Source organism: Myotis lucifugus, unplaced genomic scaffold, assembly GCF_000147115.1.
Source record: "Myotis lucifugus unplaced genomic scaffold, Myoluc2.0 scaffold_61, whole genome shotgun sequence".
NCBI classification, from domain to species: domain Eukaryota; kingdom Metazoa; phylum Chordata; class Mammalia; order Chiroptera; family Vespertilionidae; genus Myotis; species Myotis lucifugus.
In genome coordinates this window covers 3,289,844-3,309,103 of record NW_005871109.1, presented here as the reverse complement: position 1 = coordinate 3,309,103, position 19,260 = coordinate 3,289,844, and the positions used below count along the sequence as shown (strand labels likewise).

The following is a 19,260-nucleotide window of genomic DNA, read 5'->3' as shown; positions in this document are numbered from 1 at the left end:
CATTTGCCCCTCAACATGGGGTGGCATCTGTCCCCATCACCCCATTCAACTCGCTCTGGCTAAGGCTGCCATGTCCTCCTCGCCATCAGGCCACCAGGACAGTTTTCAATCCTTACATCATTAGGTCTCTCTGGAGCATTTAACCATTGATCACTTCCTCAGCTTCCTTGGGGTCTCCTCTTCATGAAACACATTGACCCTTAAGCCTTGGTGATCTTTAGGGGTCTGAGTTTGCCCTTTCTTTCCTTTTACCCCACTCCATTCCCAGAAAGTCTGTGGCTTTAATTGGAACGATAGTTTCCAGCTCAGATCTGGGCTATGAGCTCTGAACTCTATGTACAATCAACTGGATACTCCTCTCAGCTGTCCCACTGGTACTGCAGACTTATCCTAACCTGGACCTTGTCATTGCCAATTGATTGGCTCCTTGCCCTCCTGCTTAGGTTTTTTGTTGTTGTTGTTGTTGCTAATACTCACCCGATGATATTTTTTCCATTGATCTTTAAAAAGAGAGTGGAAGGGAGGGAGGAGGGGGAAAGAGAGAGAGAGAGAGAAACATTGATGTGAGAGAGACACATAGACTGGTTGCCTCCTGCACACACCTGGACCAGGACCAGGGATTAAGCCTGCAACTGAGGCACCTGCCCTTGACTAGGAATCAAACCTGCGACTTTTCGGTGCTTGGGCCAACACTCTAACCACTGAGCAAAACTGGCCAGGGCCTGCTTAGGCTTTGTACCTATGTTGTGACATCCCCATCCATTTAATAACTCAAACTAGAAATGAACAATCAACCCTGACTCCTTGCTATGAACTAAATTGAATGTTGAAGCCCTAGCCCCTAATATCACCATATCTGGAGGTAGGGTCTTTAGGAGATACTTAAGGTTAAATGAGGTTATAAGGTGGCAATCTGTTAGGACTGGCTTTATAAGCAGAGGACATGTGAGGAAACAGCAAGAAGCTGATTATCTGCAAGCCAGAAAGAGACCTCTCACCAGGAGCTGACCCTGCTGGACCTTGATTTTGGACTTCCAGCCTCCAGAGCTGGAAACATAGATTCCTGCTGGTTATGCCACCTAGTCTATGGTATTTTGTTATGGCAGCCTGAGCTGACTAATGCTCTTTCTTTTTTCTCCCCACAACTAGAATATTCTGTCAATCCTAAATAGTTCCTTTGTTTAAAGTTTTAGTTTTTTAACAAAGTTAAATGGGACCATAGTTTGAAAAAGTCCTTTGCAAAATTACTGCAGTCCCTGCCCCAGGTCACTCCACCCCATCGAGTCTCCTCTTCTTTTGTGGTTATTTTTTAGTATTTACCTCCAGTTCTGAATATATGTTCATACTACTGCTTCTTGGTAGCTCACTGTCAGCCTCATCTGTTGACTTCTTCTATGGTGGCTGAGCCTTTAGTTGTTCACTCTTATCTCCTCGTGTTCACACACCACACACTTCTGCAACTCCCTCACTCTCCCTTCATATTCATATGATAATTTCAGTTTGCTCAAGATTCATATTTATATGATTGTGACTGTAAAATTTATTTTCAGCTTAGTTATTACTTGTCCTTTTTTGCATAACTCTTTATTCTCTGTGGCATTTATAATTATCTTCTATTAATATTTTTCCATTGTGTTCTTTGTATTCATCACTAATTCAACCCCTAAGTATTCTCCCAGATGTCTCAATTTCCTCTCCATATATTTCAACATATTAGTAGTTTATAAACATTTTCTTGAAGAAATTGCTTATGAAGCTTCTGACCAACTTTGAGCTGCCTGCTGATCTCTATGCTGCACAGAGACCATACTCATTCATTCCTCACCAGTATCCTAGGGGCCCTTTGCGTCTCACTTGTGCCAGACCCCCTGTTTCTTGCATTTCATGTCATCTTCTTCACTTACTCCTCATTTTGGTGTGTCATATCCTCCAGCAACTCTCAGAGAAAGTTGGCGGTGATATATTTTTTTAACTTGGCAAGCCTATAACTGTTTCTATTCAACTATTGTATTTGAGTAAGTATAGAATTCTGAGTTAAAACTTATTTTCCCTCAGTATTTTATGGCATTGCTTTGTTTTTTTTAGATGTCAGAGTTGCCGTTGGGAAGTTTCATGTCAATCATATTTTGATTCATTTTCTTGGTAATCTTTTCCCCTCCTTTTCTCTTCAAGTTTTCAGGGTATTTTATTTGGCCCCGGGGTTCTGAATTTCCCTTCTATGCTTTAGAGTGACTATTTTTATCCATTGTGCTGGGTGCTCAATGGGCCCTTTTATTATGGAAACTCCAGGATATTTTCTTTCCTTTCTTTCTTTCTTTCTTTCTTTCTTTCTTTCTTTCTTTCTTTCTTTCTTTCTTTCTTTCTTTCTTTCTTTCTTTCTTCCTTCCTTCCTTCCTTCCTTCCTTCCTTCCTTCCTTTCTTTCTTTTTTTTGCTGCAAAAAGTTTTATTGTTTCATTTGGTCCAATGCATGGGAGAGGACTTCAGGGTGGTTAAAAGAATGGCTAGTGGTTTCAGGGAGAGGCTCAGGTAAAAGCCAGACACCAGGGGAATGCAGAGGGGCCCCTCAAAGGCCTCTGGGCTCCAAAGGCTCCAAGTCGTGCTTGAGGGTGAGCCTTTCATAGAGATACTTGCCCAGCCCAGTCTGGGGGCCGGCCAGCCTGCAGAGGTCAGTCAGATGTTGCCCATCTTCTTCATGAGTTTCACTTGTTCATCCAGGAAATGTTTCTCCAGGAAGTCACAGAGATGAGGGTCTGCATGGGCAGAACCCAGGGCATGCAGCTCCAAAACGGCTGGTTCAGGTTCCTCTCCAAGGCCAGGGCGGCTTCCATGGCATCCTGAGTTTTGCCCCACCCACTCATCTTGGGAAGGCTTCAGCACATCCTGGAAGAGAAGGCGGCCACCGAGCTCATTTTGCAACTTTAAGAGATGCTCAGAGCCCTCAAGCTTCTTCTCCGCCAACTCAGGGAAGAAGTGGCCCTCGCTCTCCAGAGCCACATCATCACAGTTGAAATAGAAGCCCAGAGAGAGGTAGGTGTGGGGGGCCCGCAGATGCAGGTTGGCCAGGCGGTTGACCACAGCCTCCACCTCAGTGGAATAATTCTGACAAATTTGGGAGCACACGGTTGTTCAGCAATAAAGAGTTAAGGTAGAAAAAAACACCTGGTGTGTTGGCTGGTCTCAGAGGTGGTTCTAAAGGTGGTGGTGACTGGATAAGACGCAGGAGAGTGGCCGGAGGCTGGAAGAAGGGGTGTCCCTGGGTCTGTTCTGTCCAAACACTATTGAAGCAAGAGACAGATCTGGGACTGCTGAGGGCACTCCAGGATATTTTCTTGAAAAAAACATTTTCTTAAATGTTTCCCTCCCCACCATTTTCTCCCCTTTACACTAGAATTCTTATTTTTCAGCTACTGTATCTTCTGATCTGACCCTCCATTTAAAAAATCTCTTCTCTCTCATTTTCCATCTCCTTATCTTTTGGCTGTACTTTCTGGGAGATTTACTCGATTTTATCTTCTAGCCCTTGTATTGGATCTTTCATTTCTGCTCACAGGTTTGTGTAAATTTCCAAGAGCACTTTTATTGTTGTTTGTTTCCTGAATATTACTTTTTAATAGCTTCTTGTTCTAATTCAGTGAATTCAAAATCTTCACTTGCCTCTCTAAGGTAATTATTATCAATAGACCAGAGGCCCAGTGCACGAAATTCGTGCACAGGTAGGGTCCCTAGGCCTGGCCAGGGATCAGGGCCAATCAGGTTCCCTGCTTCCCCACCTCCCCACCTCCTCCTTCCCTTGCTCCCCACCGCCCCACCACTGCTGCGGGTAGTCCGCCATGCTCCACACCTCCCCCTGGTGGTCAGCACACATCATAGTGAACAATCGAACTCCTGGTCTCCCTGTCGAACTCCCGAGGGGACACTTTGCATATTAGCCTTTTATATATATAGATATCTGAATGCTTTCTTTTTCTTGTATAGTCTCTTCCCCTCACATTGCTTTTCCCCATGTATTTTAGTCTGTCTCCGGGATAGAGGCATTCCTTACATGTTTGGTGATCCTTGTCTGTCTGCTTTTGTCTCACCAATTCTGGGCCTTAATATAGGGTGATTTTGCTAGATTGCTTAGGTGGATCCCTTGTTATCAGAGGTTTGTGCCTTCCTCTTGGACTGGTCCAATTTCCTGGACAAGAATCTGCAGTCTCCTGGCTTAACAGCAATCACCAGAGTCCATGTGGAGAGGAAGGCTGGAAGTCCCCACATCCTCTAAGTAGACAAACACTGTTTTATGTATAGTGCTCTTGGTTTCCACTGGACTTGGTGTCTCTTAGTCCAGAGATCCTATCCTGTGCTGTTCAATACAGTAGCCTCCAGCCACATGGGACTCTTAGTGCTTAACATGTGCCTACTATAACTGCGGGACTACATTTTTAATTTTAATAAATGTATTTTAAAAATGATTACTTTGATATTGGGAAACATTAACATATTTTAGAACAATTTTAATTAACTTTTTAAACTGTAGGTTTTATGAAATCTAAACACAGATCAAGTATTTCTGATGAAAACTTAGTGTCCAAATTGATGTGAGTATAAAATACACAGTTTTTTGAAAAATAAGAATGTAAAAGAGTTCACTAATAATTTTTTATAATGATATTTTGGATATATTGAGTTAAATTAGCTATATTTCTTTTTACTTTTTAAAGGTGAGAATACTAGAAAATTTTAAATTATGTATGTGGCTCACACTATTTCTATGGGCAATGCTATCCTAGAGGTTAGAGATGATGCTCCAGTGGGGAGGGGCAGTCACGCAGCGTGGGACTGGGTCTCTAACTGCTCTGAAGATAGACATTCACTCAGTGTTCGCACCTGAGCCCCTGTCCCCCTCACTTGGAGAAGTCCCAGTGCTGCCTGGGCCTGGACCTATGGGCTTATATGGTACAGTTCAAGTGGTACTTGGTTTTGCTCATTGCCTGGCTAGAATCGAGTTCCCTTGTCCATTATCAACTAGTTGTCTGCTTTCAGTTTCCAAAAATGTATTGCTATTGATTCTTTATTCTCTTTTGTCTTTGGGGTTTATACTGTAAAAAAATCATTACTGTTGTTTTAGTGGGGTTTTAAGAGAGAGCATAGATAAAAATGCATGCACATATTCAATTCACCATCTTAGACTGAAAATCCTAAATATCTTTTGATTTTTGTCTCTTGACCCATTCCACTTTTTGTCCCCCTCATTTCTTAGGAGGAAGATTGGTTAGTCTTCTATCAACTGACCCTTCTTCCAGCCTCTCCCCAGGCAAAGTTCTTTTCTAGGTTGTAAATCTGATTATGCTGCTGCTCTGTTTAAAACCCTCCAACAGCTTCCAACACACAAACAAAACCACTGAAGCTCTTTAGGCCGACAAAGAAATATTCCCCAAGAACTGACCTCGGTGTACCTCCTGCCTTATCTGCTACCACTCTGCTCTCCAGATCTCATTATTCATCATCCTTGTGATAGAGTTCCTCACATACAACATCCACTTTAATACGCCTCTTCTTCCCCCCTGCCATTTCCTCTTCCTCCCACCTTCTCCACTTGGCCAACTCCCCCAGCCTTGGTAGCACAGCTCAGCAAGCCTTCTGCAAACCTTGCCTTTGGTGGTGGTGGGCGAGGGGATGGGGCCTAGACTGGGTGCTCCATCTACTATAACAACAACAGGAAGGGCGAGCACGTACAGCAGGTAGCAGGCACTCTTTCCGGGGATTTACACACATTAGCTCATTTTCATTATCCTCACTTTCTAAATGAGAAAAGGGCGGCACAGACGGTTCAGTGACTTTCCCAATTGAGTCAAAGAGCTGGGAACGGAACTCTAGAGTTTCCTGTGTATGTCAAAGGCCCTGTGCTTTCATCATGCCGTCGTCGCTGGAGTACCAGTCCGGCACCCCCATTAGACCTGGAGCTGCCTGAGACTGGCCTTTTCTTTTCTTCTTTTTTAAAATCTCTGTATCATAAATGCCTGACACAGGGCCTGGCATACAGTAGGTGTTTAAAATGTATGTGTTGAACAGACCTGCTGTCTTCTACTCATCTTATTGTGGTCCCTCCCATTTCCCTTCTGTGCACACTGTAGTCCTTGGCCAAGGCTTTTGGCCTGATTCCTTTTCATGTTAGTTATTCAGAAAACCATGCTTATCAGTTCTACTTGATAGTGGGAGAGAAGAAGGACCTATGAGCAGCTTTCCCGGCATTTACTTAAACATATTTTGCGTACTTTTAAAATGGTATTATTATTTATTTATTTTTTAAAATTCACTGGTTTAAATGATCACAGAGGTTTAAATGATGCGGAAAATTCTAATGATGCTCCTTTGATGAAAAGATTTTTCTCTCTAGACTTAGCATAATCTCCCTTTGAATTATGCCAGAAAATCTTAAAACCTTTATTTTTAATAAAGATTCTTAAAATCTTTTTTTTTTCTCACTGCAGTTCTCCTCCTTTGGATGCCATGCCAGTGAACCGAGGGAAAGAAAGAGCCTTTTGCCTGCGTGATGGGGTGGCTCTGCAAAGGGCAGCCTGGTGCAGAAGATCCCAGTGCCTGTGGGCTGGGGAGCTGGGGACCTGGAATTGAGCTGCCAATCATGCACGAGGCACAGTCTGGTGAAAGCTGTCTTGGCCACAGAAGGTAGTCCTGGGGAGGCCAACAGGGTGGGCAGGTTCACTTGGAAGTGGTCCTAGCCCTGGATATTGATGGAGGAATCAATATCCTTTAGGGGGCGATGCTTGGACCGGAACAAGATTGAAAGCTGCTTTTGCATAGCAAAATAGATAGAATTAAGAATTTAATAGTCCATATAAAAATATGGGGGCGCTGACTCAAACTTTGATCACCCCATCTAAATAGCACCCTCCATTATTCCTATCCCATGAACTATGTTTTCTTCCTAGCCCTTAAATGGTGGAGGAGACAAAGCCTCTCACTATTCCCGCCACTGTGGCACACTTGGCAGTGCCACTAGACAGCTGGCACTGCTGGAGGGGGAGCAGGATAGTGCACTGCTTATACTCATGGGCTCTGAAGTCAGACAGGTCTGGGTTCAAGGCCTGGCCCTGCCACATATTAGCTGGGTGACACTGAGGGCTCTACTCTTGGCTTTTTGGTTTCCTCATCCAGGAAATGTGAACAACACCCGTCTCTCGGGGTTGTTTGCAGGATTAAATGAGATTCTAATGCATGTCAAACGTTCAGCAGAGGACCTGGCATATAGTACGTATTTGATATGTGTATGATAGATGCTGTTATTATGATAAGTGTTTGTTATTATTATCCAGATGTTCTCAGGGACCTCAGGCAGTACCAGGAGACATGGGGAGCCCCAAGGAACATGATCACCCTGGGGAGGGCGGGGAGTGGCTGCAGGAACATGGTGGGTGTCCCTCAGGGTTGGGCTCAGTGCTGGAGAGAGGCTGGGATACTTCTCAGAGAATATGGCAGACTGTGGGGTGAGGATTGAGAGAGGAGCCTCTGGATAAGGGATTCAGAGGTCTGTGAACTGGGCTTAGAGACGTCCTTCCTCAAGGCTCATCTGCTACATAATGTCTCGTTAGTTCTGGGGCAAGAGAACTTACTTCCAGCCTCAGGATGGCGGAGCTAAAATTACAGGAACCCACCCTGGTGGGAAGGAGTGGGACCCCTTGCATTTGGGCTCACTCAGCAGTGTAGCAGCAGCAGGAAATAGGCCAGCACCTCTTCCTCTGCTCTGCAGACTCTGGTAGTTGAGGGCCCCTCACCTACTCTTCCAGATGAGGTGGCCACCATGCACAATGGGGGGAGGGGAAGTGCACACTGGGTGTGGGGAGGGACAGTGATCAGGCAGAGCTAGGCAACTTCACCTCAGAGAGGCAGCCAGACATGGAGGCTGTCACGTCCAGGAAGAGGTGGGGACTACCAGGAGGAGGGGGCTGGTCAGCCTCAGGAAGCCCCATTTGGGAGCCACAGGGGCAAAGGTCCCACAGGGCTTTGCTCAGGGGGAGGAAGCGGGGCCAGGCCTGCACCTGAGGCTGGTGCCCTTGCAGGTCACGCTTCTTGGGGACAAGACCTCAGACCTTCCTGCCACCCTGCCCTGACTCCATGCTCACTAAGCACCTGCTGGCAGTTTGGCTTTGTAAGAGGCTGTCGCCAGGGACACAGAGCCCAGTCAGGCCCACAAATGGCGCAGAGCGCTGGGCACCCAGAGCGCTCACTGCCAATCAGTACACTGACAGGTGGCTGAGGCGTCAGTCCTCTGTGCGTGTCTGAATCAGGTTTCCCGAGTCCTCTTCCTCTGTGGACAAAATCCTGTTTCTAGGCCTGTGAGGTTGGGGGCCAATCCGTGGTCTGGGAACTTTGCTAAAGTAGTGACGGTCCCAGGAGGCTGTCGGGGAACAACCAGCATCCTTGCTCCAGTGAAGCCCACCCTCACCCCGTCCCTCAGATGGCTGCCATATGTGTCCGTGAATGAGTGCATGTGTGTGAATGTGTGTGTGTGCACGTGTGCCTGTGTGTGCACACATCCCCCTTCAGGAGGGGGATGTGGGATGGAGCACTGGAGCCTATACCGGTCCCTTTTCCCACACACCTCTTCTAGCCCCCAGAGAACCACTGTGTGTTAGAGGCTACCTATGAGGCCTTAGCCTGGGAGTTAATAACCTGGAAGTAGGAAGAGCGGCAATTCCCAGCTTTCTTATAGCGTCCTGGGAACTGGCCTAGGCAATGAAGTCAAACAGACCTGGCTTATAAACTGGATGCACTATTTTCTAGAGACATGCTTTCGGGCGAGCTTCCTAGACACACTGAGCCTCAGTGTCCAGATGGGGAGAATAATGTTGCCCTCACACGGCTGACACGAGGATTAAATGGGTGATGTATGTGCAGCCATCTGGTCTAGAACCGCAACCAGGCTCACAGAAAGAAGGGGTGAGTGGTAGCCTGTCTTGTTTGCTGAATTCTGAATGGCATCCTACCTGGGGTACTGAAGGAACAAATGTAGCTGCATGCTTGGTTTAGCAGATTTCACTTCTCGTTCTCCCCAAGAGCTCAGGTTGGTAACTATGAAAGGCTGCTGTGTGGTGGGAGGGAACAAAATAATACACGTGAATATCTATTATAAGACATGTTCTGATTTCAGAAAATTGTGCACCTAAAATTAAGAAAATGCTATATTACTCTTAATAGCTTATACCAATTGAGTGCTTGATTCCTTGCATAAATGACCAGACTGAATCTTTACAATGTCTCTATAAGAGTGGCTATTAGGATCCTCACTTGGCCAATGAGAAAAATGAAGCTCAGAAAGGTTAAGTAACTTTCCCAAGGCCACACAGCTGGTAAGTGATAGAATCAGAACCTAGAAACACTTGCTGGTGCCAGTGTATTTGTTCTTAATCCTTCTGCGTTATCGCCACTCCAAGTTAGGGTACCACGTTCAGCACTGGAATGGCCACCCACATTCATTATACATTTCTAAGCCCACTTCTCCTGTTAGGGGCACATATTATTCCATTAATATAGCCATTACTTTTTAAAATAAGATTTCCTCTGTTTTTTTGCCCTCGCCGGTTTGGCTCAGTGGATAGAGCATCGCCCTGTGGACTGAAGGGTCCCAGGTTTGATTCCGGTCAAGGGCACATGCCTGGGTTGTGGGCTCGATCCCCAGTAGGGGGCGTGCAGGAGGCAGCTGATCAATGATTCTCTCTCATCATTGATGTTTCTCTCTCCCTTTCTCTTCCTCTCTGAAATCAATAAAAATATATTTAAAAAGATTTTCTTTGTTTTTAATACAATGTAAAGAACCTATTAACCATGTATATTTTAATGTGTATTCAAGTTACAGAATCCTATAATCTTACAGTGACAAGGGGCCTTAAATTGCATTTAGCTTTACTTCCCACTAAACACAGAATTTCCTAAGTGGTGCCTGTAACATGACCACCCAGACTGTCCACTAGCACCTCGCCGGGCAGGGAGCTCACTGCCTACCCTGTCTCTATACCCGCAGAGCTCTCATTGCTCGATTCTGTTGGGCTGAAGTCTGCTTCTCTGTAGCTTGGGGCCAGCAATCCTTACTCTTCTCTCTGGAGCGACTACAAATAAATCTGCTCCCCCTTTTCCATGACAACCTTTCAGACATGCGTGATCTCTTCTATCCCTTCTCTTTTCCAGGCCGAATGCCCCATTTTCTGGATGTATTCCCCAGAGGACAAGTTTTGGATTCTCTCACTGTACAGCCCTCTGGGTCTCTGTACAAGCTTCAATTTAAAAAATACAGAAGGACCAGCAGGGTCCTTCTCCTGGGGCATTTAAAGTCAAGCCTGACCTCCCCTTGTTGGAGTAGAGAGTCTTTGTTCCCTGGAAAAGAAGTTTCAGACCCTGACTTCCAGCTGGAAGAGGCACTATGAACAGTGCTGTGCCACGTATGCATGACCACCCACCACGCAATTTACATGCTTTTTAACCTGTTGGGGACAATCAGCATGTCACTCAGGTCTTCCCTGTTAGGCTGTAAGTTTATCCAAAGTGGGCATCACTGTTGATCATTCCTGGGTCCTTCCTAAGAGCCTGCTGTGTTGGTCTGCCTCCCTTCCACTGCCAACACATCCAGCTGATTTATGGACTCACTGGGGCCTGAGAAGTCATTTTCCGCTCTGGCGCATCCCAGAATCCAGCTGTGTCCAGGTGGAGCCAGCCCTCTGCTTGCCTTATTCCTCCTTGAACACGGACCTTGGTCTCATGGCTTGCCCATGCATCACAGGATAAATTTCACGTTGGAGCTCCGCTCTGTTCCACTGGGGAGAAACCAGATTCTGTATGGAATGGTACATCCCAATCTGCAAAGAGCCCTGGAGTCCCCCTGCCCCTATCCTTCTTCTTATATTTATCTGCCAAAGCTCAGGTAATGACAATCTCCCAGGCACAGGCATATTCCAGGCCTGCAATCCCAGGGCTGGAGAAGGGGGTGATATATCAAACAGATGTTTCCAATTGTAAATTCACCCAGCCTCTTGTCTCCTCTGCCCCTCCCGGCCCCTCCCTCGCCCTCCTTCCTCTTCCCTGAAGTTGACTATGAATCAAATGTCTCTTCTTAAAATTATAATCACCAAAATAAGGTGGTGATTGAAGGAATTCTGAAATACCAAATAATCAGCCGAACACTTCAATTTAATGGCAGCAATAAGTCAAGTGCCTCCACACTCATCTCGGGAGGAAGAAGCACGTCGGTCCTGGTTGTTTGGAAATGACAAATGCTCTTTTGTGAGTTGTAACAAATCAATTATCCGCATGTTGGAAACTGAGCAACTCCTTTTTAAGATATACTTTTATGGGTACATTAAAAACAACATCCCAGGGAAGAAGGTACCAGAGCTCTTTAGTTTTTTTTCTGGCATAAGAAAACGGGGGAAATACTAGCTCTGAGCAGAAAGCTGTCCGCGAGGACATCCATCAGCAATGCAGGTGCCCCCGTGTCTTCGGAAGGTGCACACGAGTGCTCAGGGTCCGTTTTTCATCCAGTCTGAGCAGGTAAAAAGGAATCTGCCTCTACCTGCGCTGGCATTTTCAATCGAATTTGCTGGCTCCCCAAAGAGCCCTGTGGGGGCATTCAATCCTCAAGCTCTCCTTGGGCACATTTGTCTGCCGTGTATTGCTCATTTCAAGGAGAATTTCTTGTTTCTTCCGCTGAGAAAGAAGTCGCGCCTCAGCAGCTGGCCCTGAGATTGGAACCTGTGTTATCTCGTTATGCATGGCCCCATCTGTTGGGGTCCTCCAGAAAGGCTCGTGCCCTCGCCAGGTCCTATTTCCCTCTCCTCCTGCCTTGCATTCATTTGCCACACAAGGAATTACAAGGGCATTTGCTGTAACCTCTCCTGTCAGGGCAGGCGGGGGCTCAAAGCCATCCCAGGCTTTCTCCCAGCCCGTGAGCTTGTCAGTTTCAAAGGCCTTGAGGAAGAAGGTCACGCCATCACAATGCCAAATGTCACTGTTGTCCCGTTGCATGGGGCTTCAGCCACATCTGGGGCAGTGGGTGCTATTGTGGGCAATACCCTGCGAAGGGGAGCTTCACAAACTGGAAACCGTCCTGCGGGTGGGTGAGCAGAGGGTGGATGGTGTCACTACTGTCCTGTGAAGGATGACCGAGGATGACTAAGAATGGCTATGAATGCTTTGAGTAGAGAAGAAAAGACTCACTGTGTGGGGGTGGATGGATAGGTGATGCTGGGAGTAAGCACCCTGTCCATTGCTGACAGTAGTAGGCAGCGGGGGACTGGGTGGTAGGTAGCAGGTCCCTAGGCCTTGCATCTCAGGCTTGGATAACACTGTCCCTCTGAATAGTGCTGAAACCTTTGCTGGCCCCTGGCCTGCAGTGCAGCTGTTGTTTTGCTCTAGGCTTTCTCTGCCCTGCTGTCCACTGAGCTGCCTGGCCTGCTCGCTGCCTGTTCCCTCTAGCCTAGCCCATCTGCTTGGCTTCTCTTAGGAGTCTTCCTGCCCTTCCACCTTCTTTTCTTCTTCCTAAATCCTAATTTGTCTCAATAACTTTCTTTCCTTTGTGTTCCACCCTCACCCTTTTCCCAATGCACAGCCTACCTGGGTTGGTTGCTCTGTGGATGACTCTTTTATGACCCATTCATTGGAACTTTCATTCAACAATTATTCTGAATGCTTTCTATGTGTTCAATAACTTACACTTATGTGATGGTAATTTTCTGTGTCAATTTGTCTGGGCTGAGAGCTGCCCAGATAGCTGGTAAAAGGTTATTTCTGGGTGTGTCTGTCTTTCTAGCATTTGGATCCGTAGACTGAGGAAAGGAGATCAATCTCACCAATGAGGGTGGGCATCACCCACTCTCCCAAGGGCCTGAATAGAATAAAAAGGAGGAGGAAGGCTGAAGTTGCTCTTTGCTTGAGCTGAGACACCCGTCTTCCCCGCTCCTGTTCATTGGCACTCCTGGTTCTCAGGCCTTCCGACTTGGACCTGGAGTTACACCATTGGCCCCATAATTCTCAGGCCTTTGGGCTTGGACTGACTTATATCACCCATTTTCCTTGTTATTCAGCTTGCAGACTGTGGAGCATGGGATTTCTCAACCTCTATAATCGTGTGAGCTAATTCTTATATAAATCTACCTGTACCTGCACCTAAATCTGTATCTATACCTGTACCTGTACCTGTACCTGCACCTGTATCCGTATCTCTCCTGTTGGTTCTGTTTCTCTGGAGAATCCTCATTAACACAACATACAAACAGTTATACTTTGGGATGTTTGGACTGAAGCCTGAAAAATGAAGAAACATTCAGATGTGATCCAGTAAGGGAACAGAAAGTGAAAAAGCAGAAAAGAGCCTTGAATATTCCAGAAACCAGAGGAAAAAACACCCAGTACTCATTATTAATTATTTTTTTGGTCACAGAATGAATGCACGACAGGACCTTGCCCACCTAAGCACCTCGAACCCTACACTCCCCTCTGGCCGAGAAGCTCTTCCTCGGATGGCCGCGTGGCTGGTTCCTTCCCGTGTCCACATCTCTGCTTAGTTGTCACCTCCTCCAAGAGGCCTTCTTTGACCACCCGTTCACACTCACTCTCCCTTATCCCACTTGGTGTATCTATATATTTATTTTGTAGCACCTGTCACTAAATGGAATATTGTTTATTTGATTACTTTTTGATAGATGGTCTCCCCCCATTAGAATGAAAATTCCACAAATACAAACCCTGAACTAATAAGCTGTCATATTCCCAGCACCTGACAAACAGCAGGCACTTAATAAATGTTTTGTGAGTGGATGATGAATGATGGGCTAGAGAAACAGAACATTTGTAAGGAAATGTATTTCCATTATAATCAGGCACCCAGAGGACAAATGCTAAAAGGGAAGAGGAGGACGTGTTAGGGACCCATGCCAGGACATTATTGAAGAGGTAGGAAGACATGTAATGAGCATATTTATTACATGAATGTAAAGGCCAGTACTTAAACTCCCTTGCTCTTAAGTAGGCTAACATTTCTGTTGTTTGAATTTGCTTAGCAATTCCTGTCACCTTTACGATAAAGAAATACAGACACATTTCTGTAACACGTGTTCTTAATATGTAAGCTGCTGCCAAGCCCCCAGTGAGGCAGTGTTTACCACTGGTTGAAACAGATGCTCTGTAGTGAAAGGCTCTACCTTACCTTCCATGGCTGTGCCTTTCCAAGGGATCACGTCTGGTGGCTTAATGCTAGCACAGTCACAAGGGGGTGAAAAGGAAAGCCGACCTGAACGTAGGCTATTCATAGTTCTTTGTTGAGCCTTTGAGTAGCAGTCACTCATGTACTCCCTTCTGCTTTTCTAGCATGATATTCTAGTTACTATTTATAAAACAGTCCCATTGTCAAATCTCAACATAAAACAAAACAAAAAACAAAAAGATCCTTGTACTTGGAGAACAAAACAGGTTGGACGGTGGAATGGCTCCCTGGGTAGATGCTTAGATGCTGGAAATGATGGGGAGAGCGAAGTGGGGATGATACTTGATGTATGGCCTAGATGACGGGTAGACGTTTGTATAAATCAGAGTTCAATCAGAGAAGCAGAACCATTAGGAGAGCTATTTTTCTATATCTATCTATCTATCATCTATAGATATAGATTTATTGTAGGGGTTTGACATTTGCAATGTGGGAGCTGGTCAACAGTTGTGTAAGGCTGTTACTTTGTGTCTGCGGGGCAGGCAGGCAGGAGAGGAGGATGGATGTGATACTGGGAATGCAAGACAAAAGGGAATCTGCAAGGATGAGCCAGAACTCACGAGACTGCCCTAGAACCTCTGTTGACCTCTCACCTCCTTTATGCTTTCACTGCAGGAGAGACTGGTTACCTTCATCACAGAGCTAATCTGCACCTGGCCCAGCAGCATGAGGCGCTGCAGGGAGTGATCCTGTAGGAGCCAGAGGAGCTGCCGCCTGGCTGTTGCCTCACACTGTGAGGAGGCCAACAGATAAGTGGCAACAGCACCTGTCGCCCTGCAGCAGCTTTCTGAGAGCAAGACAAAAATGGTCTCTGCTTTACTGTCCCCTTCCAAGTCTCAGCTAAAACGTCTCTTATAGCCCAGGGAAAGGAATTATGGGAAACAAAGGTCCTGCCTAGCCACATTGACAAATCCCCTCCCTGTGGGGACTGACGAATCCTTGCACGATGCCAATGAAGTCATGGCTGTGGATGAGATGACTCGGGGATTGTGTTGAGCCACAAAATATCAGCACTGAAAGGATGAGCGGAGGATTGGAACCTACTGTGGAGCAAGAGAAGGAGCAATCAGAGAGGCAGGGGAGAACCTGTGGGAGGCAGGGCTGAGTTTCTGGGTATAGATATTTGTGAGAGTGTGGTCCTGTACATAATAATGATGACAATGAGGATGGTGATAACTAGGCATGATACTGAATTTAATGGCTGGTAACTATGGCACTGACCAATCAGAACGGATGCTGGACTGTGAGGAGGTCCCAAGGGCCCCGGGGGAAGGCCATCAGACCACCATGTGGTGATGGTGGCGGTGGTGGTGGTGGACTTTGGGTGGACCGGGGTTGGTGAAGCAGATATTTAGCATCCTGCATGGGAGTTTTTCATATTTTGACAACTACTGTGTTGTCTTGGTGCTTATTAGCAGAATATCAGCCCTACTGGTAGCTAATTGAGTGCCCACTATATGCCATGTGCTCAGCTGAGCCCCGTAGTCTGTGTGATGGTGGTGTTCTCTCTCTGGGGTGCTTTGCCCCATCCTCACTGGCTCTGGGAGAGAATCTTAGATCCTGGCAGAGCAAGTTGTCAGGCCCACTGTCAGCAAACATCTGCTGCCACGGCGTGTACTGCTTTCACAGGAGGATGTATTTGGGGGAGATTGTATAGGCCCTGCTCCATGTGGGGGAGAACAATTAAACACGCTGCAGCTGTTAATGAGGGCCATGCTGCTAATTAGGACAGCCTGGAGAGGAGCAGCTGCCCCGCACAGTGGTGGTTTGGAATGACAAAGGCGGCATCATCTAACTGTTGGAGTCCTGGGATCTGTCTCTGTGAGAGCATTCCGAACTAATAGGAAAGATCCATGAAGACTCATGGATCATTAACTTTGGAAGTTCTTGGCTTGAGTGATCTGATGTGACTGTCCACACAGATCAAACAGCAGAAAATTCCCAATGTGCCATTTTGATCGGTGGTTTATGCAGGTAGCTTCGGGTGCAATGCTTTCTGAAGGGACTGTGTACCAGAAGTAACCCAGAAGTCACCCACTTTGGCTTTATCCTCTCCCCTGCAGCATGAGGAATGTGGTGCTTTTTATTTTATTTGTTTAAATATGCATTTTAAATTGATTTCAGAGAGGAGGGGAGAGGGAGAGAGAGATAGAAACTACAATGATGAGAGGGAATCATTGATCAGCTGCCTCCTGCATGCTCCCTACTTAGGATTGAGCCTGCAACCCAGGCATGTGCCCTGACCGGGAATCAAACCACAACCTCCTGGTTCACAGGTCGATGCTCAACCACTGACCCACACCGGCAGGGCACAAAACTCTCATTTTTATTTTAACAGCTTCAAAAGAAAGACTGGCAGCTACTGTTTCAAACTCCCAAAACCACAAACTGAGACTTTTATGTTGTTGGTCAACAATGGGGTTTAGGCAAAGAAAAGAAGAAAAAAATGTTATTCCTTTTGTTTAATTATATCTGAAGTTACTACTAATAACTACAATTTCCAGTGATTACAGCCTCCAGTTATGTTTATAACTTCCCATGACTACCTCAAACATGTTTCCCAATTCTTGATGTGCACAGGCATTTCAGATGGGTAAAAACAGACCCGTCAAAACAATTGGACAGGAAGACAGTCCTTATCTCTTTTTATAGAAGGGCACGTGAGAAATTTGTCTCTTTAGTGGAGCATAATCCAGTTTGGTTTTACTGGGGACCTTGTCTCAGTCTGATTTGTAAGCAAACAGATTCTTTAACTACCTGGGTTGTAAATAATCTTTATCTTCCAGCTTCTCTTATCAGCCACGAAAAGCAATTTACCGCATAATGCCTAGGTAAACAAAAGTACTTTCAAGTCCAGGTGATTTTCCTGTTCCCTTTAATTAAAGTCGATTCCCTCCTTAAAAGGTGATTCATTTCTCATCTCAAATTTTTCTTCTCTGAAAAGGGGACTTATATGATTCTGGGTGGTTTTTTTGTTTTTGTTTTTTTGCAGAGATTAGTACCCTTCTCCAATATCCCAATGCAAAATGGCCTTCCATGGCTCATAGGGTACAGTCAAAATCCTACAAAGCCCTGCCCTGGCTTTGCCTTTTGCTCCCCCACCCCCGGCCCCATCCTGTGCCTTTCACTCCAGCTCCACTGACCTCGCTGACCTCGATGGTCTCCCAAGCATCATGCTCCTCCCCACCGGCGATCTTGGGTACATGCGTTTCCTTTGGCCATAACATTCTTCTGTGCTACCTTCCTTCATCAACTACTACTAGCCACTTCTGCTAAGGAAGAGAGCAGTGGTGAGATTTGAGGCACAACCAAGAATCTCTAAAATTTCTGGGAGCTGGACAGCTGAGGGGCAGCCTCTGAAGCCCCCCAGCTCCCACGTTGTGGCACCAGCACACTAGCCTTTAGGGGCACTTTTCTTTCCTTTTAGCCCAGGCAGGGACACATCCTCTTTTTCTTCTGACAAAGCCATAGATGATCTGAAGCAGAATTCCTCAAAGCGTGGGCCTCTGTGTACCTGCGGTGCTTGTTAAAAGTACAGATCACCAAGCGTCATCCTAAACGAGTGGTTCTCAACCTTCCTAATGCCGTGACCCTTCAATACAGTTCCTCATGTTGTGGTGACCCCCCAATTTCATTGTTACAAATTGAACATAATTAAAGCATAGTGATTAATCACAAAAAAATATGTAATTATATATGTGTTTTCCGATGGTCTTAGGTGACCCCTGTGAAAGGGTCGTTCGACCCCCAAAGAGGTCGCGACCCACAGGTTGAGAACTACTGTCCTAAGCCTACCGAATCTGGCGTTCTCTGAAGGTGAAATTTGGTATCTGCTTTATAAACTATCTCCCCAATGATCCTTTTGCAGCTAAATTCGGAGGCTCACAGATCTAGAGCCTTCAAGGGGATAGTTTTACTAAGGTTCCAGAGGTAATCAAGCAAATAAGTAGATGTAACAGGAACAAAAATGGCAGAGTTTAGGGCTCTGGATGCATCGGGATCCTGAACAGACACCTGGATGTTCGGCTGAGGCCTACCCGGCTTGGAAGAACTTCCATCCTCTCAGATCCTTCAGCGTTCTTCCATCTCAGGCCTCGAGTCTAGTCATCCCTATGACTGCAAATCCCGTCCTGACTGGAAACCCCTGTTGGAGACAGGAACTTCCATAACAAGCTGGCTAATTCATTGTCCCCATGAGGCCAGTCCTGGACCCTTTATGCACCTTGTGATCCATAATCTTCTCATTTTCTAAGCACTTTGCACCTTTTCCCTCTCCCTCCTCTTCTCCATCTAGATCACAACTGTGCAAGCACATACGTGTACACACACACACACACACACACACACACACACTCTGACATCCAGAGTCCAAAGCCTCCATAATTCTATGATACTGACGTCAGGCACAAAGTAGGTGCCTAATAAATGCCACTTCTCTTCCCCTGACCACCTTCTGTCTTCCAGCTGCTCCATTAGAGAGCAAAAATGTCCTAAAAATGAGAGGGATGTAGAGAGGGGATACATGATTACTAAATCCCCAAATCTAATCAGGGCGTGGGGCTGGCTGCTGGGCTGCTGGGCCTGCATACCGATGAAGCTTCGTCTGGAGCAGGATAGTTGGGCTCATAAACCATGACCTTCATTACCCACGAGGCGGCCAGCAGCGCAGTCCCTGCAGCAATCTTCCCCATCCCACGGGTGAGGATGGAAGAGGACACAAGACTCCACCATTTGTCTCGACAGCACTAACAAATGCTTTCCATTGTGTTGTGCAAAGTACACCCCTCCCCTATTTTTTTTCTGGCTGGGATAGGCTTTTCTTCCCAATTAAAAATTAAAATAGCTGCTGAATTTATATTCATTTTTTGGGCCTGCAATTCCTGCTCCATTTCTCATAAGCAGCCTGCATTAGCGTGGAGCTCATCTACTTACATTGCCTCTTGGAAACAGCCCCTTAAATCACAGCTTGGTTAAAAATGGTTTCCTCGTGCCAGAGTACCAGAGGGCA

At 46.2% G+C, this 19,260-nt stretch overlaps 1 pseudogene; it reads right to left on the bottom strand.

Annotated features, from left to right (window-relative positions):
- Positions 1 to 2,597: 2,597 nt before the first annotated feature.
- Positions 2,598 to 18,943, bottom strand: LOC102433044 (annotated as a pseudogene).
- Positions 18,944 to 19,260: the final 317 nt, after the last annotated feature.